Source organism: Pinus tabuliformis, chromosome 3_2 (genome assembly GCF_031772625.1).
Source record: "Pinus tabuliformis cultivar Carrire ecotype Pingquan chromosome 3_2, CPIR1, whole genome shotgun sequence".
NCBI lineage: Eukaryota > Viridiplantae > Streptophyta > Pinopsida > Pinales > Pinaceae > Pinus > Pinus tabuliformis.
The window spans coordinates 273,325,776-273,333,758 of NC_142302.1; positions in this window are offsets into that span (position 1 = coordinate 273,325,776).

Consider the following 7,983-nt stretch of genomic DNA (forward strand, 5'->3'; position numbering starts at 1 on the left):
TCATTCCGAGATGCCATCAAGGAGCAGTACTACCCTGTCAGAAGCTATGAAGATAAATACATAAAGTGGACCATGCTGTGGCAGGGAAGGGACGAAGACATGCCGGAGTTTACCAATATTTTTCATACCCTTCGCTCAAAGTTGGGTATCAAGGATTCTAAATGGAATTTGGTACTCAAATACCACGGATGCCTACAAAGGTACATTTAGGACGAGATGGAGTTCTTGGACATCTCCTCACTCGACACGGCGTACCAATATGTTGTCAAGATCGAGTAGAAGTTTAAATAGAAGAAGCAATATTTTGGATCTGTGAATCCCAAGAACAAAGGACAAAGCCAAGGCGGGGTGAACGAAGACAACCCATCGAATCCGCAAGAAAATAACAACACCATGAAGTCAAAGGACACAGGAAAGTGGTATAAGTTCCATAAGAGCCCCACTCATAACACAAGTGAGTGTCGGGCCAAGAAGTCACTAGTGGTTGAGTTGAAGGCTTCAGTATCAAATGCATGTTCCGACCTTGAGTCAAAACCCGACAAGAGGAATGACAAATGGAAGCAGATCCTTGATGCGGAGCTGAGTGCCACTGTTGCCACCGCCAAGATCCATAAGAACGAGCTCGAAGATCTAGAGGAGGGGGAGCGTCTTTTCCACTCACAAATGTGGGTGAAGGGTTTGCCACTGCAATTCATTGTCGACAGTGGCAACCAAAAGAACCTCATTTAAATAGAGGTCATGAAGCAGCTGGGCCTAATCACCATACCACACCTACAGTCATAGAACATCAGGTGGCTTCACTAAGGACAAGATCTCCCAGTGCACCAGCATTGTCACCTTCCCTACAGCATCAAGCCCTTCACAGATGAGGTATTGTGTGATGTTGCGCCTCTTGATGTTTGTGATGTATTATTAAGACAACCATACTTGTGGGAGCGACATGATGTATATGAGTCGAGACCTCACTCTGTTATCATTTATTTGGGTAATTCATTATACAAGATACCAGAAGTAGCCCCACCTACCGCCACCTCTTTGATCTCTGATAAGAATTGCAGTAAGATCATCTCCCAGACTAGGAAATTCATTTTCTTTCTGGTTCACTCTCAAAGTAAGGGGAAGATCATAGACACATCCATGGCCCCAGGGAAGGGTTCCTCCATGTAGCAGAAGTAGGTGGATACGGTCATGAAATAATACATGGACATCCTCTCTTCACCCACAGGGGTACCATTGCACTGTCAGGTCAAGCATTTGTTCGATCTGACTCCCGGAGCACCTCTACTCAATGGGCCAATATATCGCCTCTCTATTCTGGAAAATGCCAAGTACAAGTAGTGAAATGATCAACATCAGGTGCCACACAAGTTTCAAGTGGGTGACAAAGTCTGGTTGCATCTGCAGAAAGAACGCCTTACAAGAGCCCACCGAAAGCTTACACCACTCCGATATGGTCCTTACACCATTACCAAGGTTGTTGGAAACAATGCTTTGAAGCATAGCATTCCCGCATTCCTTCCCTTGCATAGATCTTTCTAGTGAGGCCGTAAATGACGTTTTTTTTGGAAAGTGGGGTCCAACATGAGTCATTGACTATGATTACCATTTCAAATTTGTAGTCCTTAGATAGATCTTTCTAGCGAGGTATTGTGCACGCCAAATGGAGATCGTATGCCAAAGTTATGACCTCGGGAAGTTGATGTACCAATTTACCCAAACGGGGCCCATAGTTTGGCGCTTCATCTCCTAGGGTTAGGCTTTTGGATTTTTAGTGTTTTCCATTGTTTCTCAACAATAAATAGGCCTTCGAGCCTCATTGTAACATAGTTCAGAGGCATGTAGCTGCCACATCTCTCTTAAGAGATAAGCTACCATTGCCCGAGCTAGTTTATTTTCATTTCTGTTTGTAAGCATATTTTAGTATTTTATATTAATGAAATGAAGTATTATTTATGTTGCATCTATGTATTTATGGTTATCTTTGTAATTTTTTGTGTTCCTGTTTAAATGTAGATCAATTGAGGAGCTCTTTACATCAACAACTTTATTGTTTTTTTTTTTTGACAAATTCGGTTGCTATTATAAATCTGAAAAAAAGAGGGAGACTGAGCTCCTGAAGTACATGCTAAGGTGCTAAGAAGAGCTAGGGAAGAAGGAGTTACAGCGTAAAAATAATTCCTCCTTAATCCTGCCTTTTGGGCTTCTAAAAACCAAAGACCAAAGGTAAATCCTAACAAACTGCAATAATAAATAACAGCATTTACAAAGCATATCAATCTATATTACTGTGGCTGATGTGTCGAGCAGTGGACTCTTCAGGTTTGTCGTCAGCGCCGACTTGCTTCAAGATTGTTGAACTTGTTGGAGCTGCGTTTTCTTTTCTGCTGTGTTTTCTGCTGCTCCTTTTCTGCTATTCCTTTTCTGCTGTTCCGTTTTTTCCTGCTGTTCCGTGTTTCCTGATGTTCCTTTTCTACTATTACTTTTCTGCTATTCCTTTTCTGCTGTTCCTTTGGGAAAAAGGAACATTAGAAACCAAAGGTGTTGTTCCTTTAGATCGGCAGAAGAAAAAACCAACGGGAGGAAAGCTCTAGAAGACCTGAGAGCAGAATGAGAAAGGAAAGAGAGGAGTGCGAATAAATAAGATGGGATGTGAGCTGTGTCTATACCGAGTTTGCTGAGCTGAATGGATCTAGGAGGTCTCTTCATCATGGTAAATGCTGAAATGATTCCACGCCATTGCGGACAAGGCAGCCCAATGGTCTGGCACAAGCTTTGTTGGCTTGACTGTCAGCAATTTTATTGAGCGATCGCAAAATATGATAGTAGCACACGTCTTTTATGGCGTGTCCTAAGATTTGGCACCATCTGATAATCTGTTGGAGGAGAGCATTGGGAAGATCCCTGTTTTGAACCATTGCACTGATGACTATCGCCGAGCCTCCCAATATCGTGACTATGTCTATACCAAGCTTCCCAAGTTGGATAAGACCTTGGTAAAGGGCCACGGCTTCTGCTCTGTTATTGGAAGTATGGCCAAGACCCCACTTGTATGATAGGATGTTATCCCCATTAGCATTAAATATAACTCCTCCTGCCCCTACTACCCCGGGATTCGACTTTGAGGCCCCATCGAAACATAGATAATGCCTATTGTTGTTTTTAAGCCAAATTGCAAATTCTTCCTCTTTTAGCGTGATCTTCCAGTTAGGGGAAACATTGTTGTTTCTAGTGCTAGCAACATTGCCCATCTGATTGCTGGTGTTTTTGTCTAACAGGTGTCCAATGAAAATGTGTTCTTCTATGCTGAGATCGTTGACATTTATACTTCTCGGATTCTTAACTGAGATGATCTCGAGGGCAAGACAACTTGCCTTGGTGTAAAGACTTCTAACAGTCGAATCCTTGTCCTTAAAAACCTTCCGATTTCATGCCAGCCAAATGTTCCATAGCATATTATGGGGAAGAATATCCCAGACTCTCTTCACTGTGTTATTTTTCCTGTGCTGCCAGGGGTAGTTTTCTTTCCATTTGTAAAGAATTTCTCCTATGGTATTTTGGGTGTTCCATGGGATTTGATTGTTGTGAGATAAGTTCCTCCAGCAGTCAGTGGCAAAAGGGCATTCAATAAAGAGATCATGAATTGATTCTTCAGCAGCTAAGCAGTTAGGACAGTGAGAAGGACCATTGATTCCCCTCTTTTGCAAATTTTTGGCCGTGAGGACTTTCCCTTTGAGGAGGGTCCAGAGAAAAAACTTAATTTTTGGAATTGCCTCGGATTTCCAAACCACCTTCCAGTGGTTCCAACTTGGCATGGGGTAGCTGATGTTGCAAATGTAATGGTGAGCAACTTGGATGGTGTAAGAGGATCCTGATGGGTCCCAACGAAACCCATCAAGATCGTTCTTTTTGACAGGGGCTATACTGTGCAAATGGGATTGAAGGGCAGAAAGACTAGCGTTAAGGCCATTGGGTATGGCTGGGAAGGCCCAACCTGACCAAAGAAGAGTGTGAGGATCCCATTGGGAGATCTGGTCCAGGAAATGTATGCCTGTTCTTTCAAGAAAGGAAAGGATAGGGTGGACTCCCCCATGTCTGTTTATTGGCTGCTGACCCATGATTCTGTCAGCTCCAATGTTGATGCTTGCACCTCCCTTGGGGATTTTTGAAGTATTTTGAGCGATTAGAGGAATTTCTCTCTTGCATAGTCGCCAAATTTTGGAGGAGTCTCTATTGGGAATATCTTGGTCAAGAAGTTGTTGTCTAGGAAAATTAAGATATTTAATTTCCAGAACTTTTTTCCACCATGTTGGGAGTCCAGTAATGAGTCTCCAGACAATTTTGCCTCCAAAGGCTAATTTGAGAAATTTAGGAGATCTAATTCCAAGACCTCCTCGGTCTTGGGGCTGGATCACCTGCTTCCAATTAATCAAGTTGAATTTCTTTTTATCATTTCCCCCCCTGCCATAGGACTTGGAGGAGGACGATTTCCATTTTGTTGTGGAAGGAGGCCAGAGCTTGAAGAAGAGAAAAATGATATAGGGGGAGAGTAGATGTACTTGACTTAAGAAGATTGAGGCAACCGGTTGGGTTGAGCCAAATGGATCCCACTACTGTACTTTTCTTTTCATTTTGTCAACTACTATGTCCCAACTTCTGCTCTCAAAGGTCCAGCACTTGCAGGCATGCCCAAGTAAGAGAAGTGGGTCCAATCATACTTGCATGTGACTCCAAAAATGTTGGCAATATTGTGAAGCACCTGTACTGTTGTGTTCCAACCATATATGCAGCTTTTCAAATGATTTAACATTCCACCAGAGTAGCTCATGTATTTATCAAGGAGAGATTTGAAGTGCTTGGCTATTGTGGTGGAGGCCCCTCCAATCAACAGGGTGTCATCGGAAAATTGTGAATGATTTATGTTCTTGACCCCGTCCCCAAATTTTATTCCTGTGATTAAGCCAATCCTCCGGTTGAAGTCCAACGCCCTGCTGAAGGATTCAACCATTAAAATAAAGAGATAAGGTGAGAGAGGGAAACCTTGTCGAAGACCTCTAGAGGATTGGAAAGCTTCTCCAGGTCTGCCATTTACAAGAGGGGAGATCCATGGCCTTGAAATGTAGGCTCGAATGAGGTTGAGAAAACGGTCATCAAATCCCATCTTCTTCAAAGTTGCCAAGAGGAAGGAGTGTCTCGCTCTGTCAAAATCATTGGCTAGATCAAGCTTGAGAATAAACCCTTTCTCGTTTCTGGTTTGACTCGAATGGATGGCTTCTTGCACAAGTTAAATGGAATCAGTTATTTGTCTGTTGGCTAAGAATCCCCCTTGATTTTCAGAAATGAGGGAGGGGAGCAAAGGCTTTAGGTGAGTAGCAATGATTTTGTCAAGATTTTATAGGAGGAGTTACAGAGTGATATGGGCCTGAAACGAGCAAAGGAAGATGGCCTGTTTTCTTTGGGGATGAGTGCTAGATGAGTGGCATTGGTGTATCCTCCTATTTTTCCTTTTCGTTGGATCCAATTGAGCATTTTTGTCAATTGCTTTTTAATGAATCCCCAGAATGCTCGATAAAAGCAAATGGGAAAGCCATCCGGTCCCGGGGCTTTATCAGGATGAAGAGTCTATATTGATCTCCTGATTTCCTCCTCATCTATCTCCTTGCTTAAGCTATCATTCATTTCCCTACTTATTCTTGTTGGGAGATGCTGCAATAGATCTGTATAATCCTCTGCTTCATTTGTTTCAGTTAGTAGGTCCTGATAGTGATCTATAGCAGCTCTTCGAATGGCCTCTCGAGTGCTTTGTCTATCACCTTTAGCATCTAGGATGGAGCTTACATTATTCCTTATCTTTCTAGCTATCGTTTGTTTGTGAAAAAAGGTTGAGTTCTTGTCACCCCCTTGTAACCATAATTGTCTCGACTTGAGCCTTCATTTTTATTCCTCTTCTCTGTTAACTCGGTATAGTTGTAAGTAGAGTTCATTTTCCTGTTGTTTGTTCTCTTAGGAAAGGCCATTTTCCTCTATTGCTTTTTGAATACTCTCCAGATTATTCTTAATTTATTTTTTAACCTTCTCTGGTTCTTGATACTTTGTTTTAGCCCATTCTTTTATGGCTTGTTTTGTTTTCCGTAATTTTGTTTCCCAAATGAAACCGGGAGATCCTTCCATGTGCTGGATCCAAAAGCTGTAAACAATTCCTGCAACTGCTGGTATATCATTCCAGAGAGAACTATATCTGAATGGGATGGGTCCAAGGGGCCTATGATTTTCCAGCGTTAGAGTTATTGGGAAGTGATCGGAGGCAGAGCACGTTAGAATGTTAGCATATCCAATGGAGAAAGCAGAGAGAAGTGTAATATTGATGAGAATTTTGTCCAACCGCTCCATGATGTTACCAGCACCCATCCTGCGGTTGTTCCAAGTGTATCTACGGTTTTTTGGAGGGACATCCATAAGATCATGCTCCGGCATGATATTTTCCAACTATATTCTATATGGATCAGGTGTAAAACTGCCTCCCCTTTTCTCATTGGTGTGGAGGATTAAATTAAAGTCACCTCCTAGAATAATGTTAGTGTTTTCTTTTGCGTCCAGACTGTCTTTTAGATCATGCCAACATCTTTCCTTATCTCTGCATTGATTCGGCACATAGATTTTGTAGATGATAATGGCTTGCTGATCTGCTTTATTTTCCAGATTTGTTTTGATCGAGTGTTGATTTATTGTTTCCGAAATACAGTTCCATATACCTTGATTCCAAATTGTTGCTACTCCTCCTGAGGCTCATCTTGCCTCACTAATGCTTCCTCTATACTGTCTCTGCTGCTCAATGACTTTACTCATTTCCTTGTGGTTTTGTTTTGTTTCTTGTAACATAATGATTCCTGGCTTCTCAGAAATGATAAGATCCCTTAGGGCTGCTACCTTAGAGGGGTGCCCAAGTCCCCTGATGTTCCAAGATAATATTTTCATCATTGGATATGCAGTGTTCGGGGAGGTGCTCGCCCCCCTTGGTCCTTGTTGACTGCTTCTTTGTCATGTTGTCCCAGTATATAAGTTTCTATGGGTATCCGCATTCCCATTGCTATGTCCTTTTGTGTGTTCTCATCCCTATGCTGCTTGGCAGATTTCTTGCCCGAGCCAGGTTTCTTGGAGGGTTCACTAGAACCCTCATGATCTTTGGATGAGCTTCTGGTAATTCTGTTGAGGGGAGGATCAAGAATAGGCTGAGAGGAAATAATAAGAGGCAATGAGGATTCGATAGTGTCTTGGCATTAGCTTTCAGGGAGAGGGGGCTCTTGGAGATCAGGGGGGGAGAGGACTGAGAAGGGGTTGGATGAGGGGAGGGCCTGAGGACGGGAGAGGGGAGGTGGCTTAGAGGGAGCAGGGGAGGAAGGGGTGGGATGAGCTGCAGAAGAGGTCGAAGGGCCTGAATCAAGGGGAGCTTTTACTGAAGAGACCGTTTTCTTTTTTTTAACCATTTCCCATTGTTCTTCTTGTGATCCATTTTCTACATCAATAAGCTTAGTGCATCTATTGGCAAAGTGGCCATATTTGTGACATACCTTACACTTAAAGGGGATATGCTCGTAATCCAGTTGCTGTATATGGCTCCAGTCGTCCACTTTAAGCTTGATGGCTTCCGGGAGGCCTTTGTCGAGGTCCACTTCAACACAGATCCGCGCAAAGACTTGCATATTTTCTTTAGGTTCACTGCGATCAATATATTTTCTGACTTCATTCCTGATGGCGCGAACCGATTCATCTCCCCAGTAGTGAAGAGGGAGGTGAGGGAGACGAACCTAGATTGGGGCTGCACTAGGAACATCTAGCTCTGGGTCGAAATCTGGGGTCAATTTGTTGAGATACAGGCCCCTTGAGTCCATGAAATAGGGCCCATTTTTGAAGATTAAATCCTTATCTTCTTTAGTTTCAAAGTGGAAGATGAAGTACCCTTTCCCGCAGAATCTAATGGATATTTTC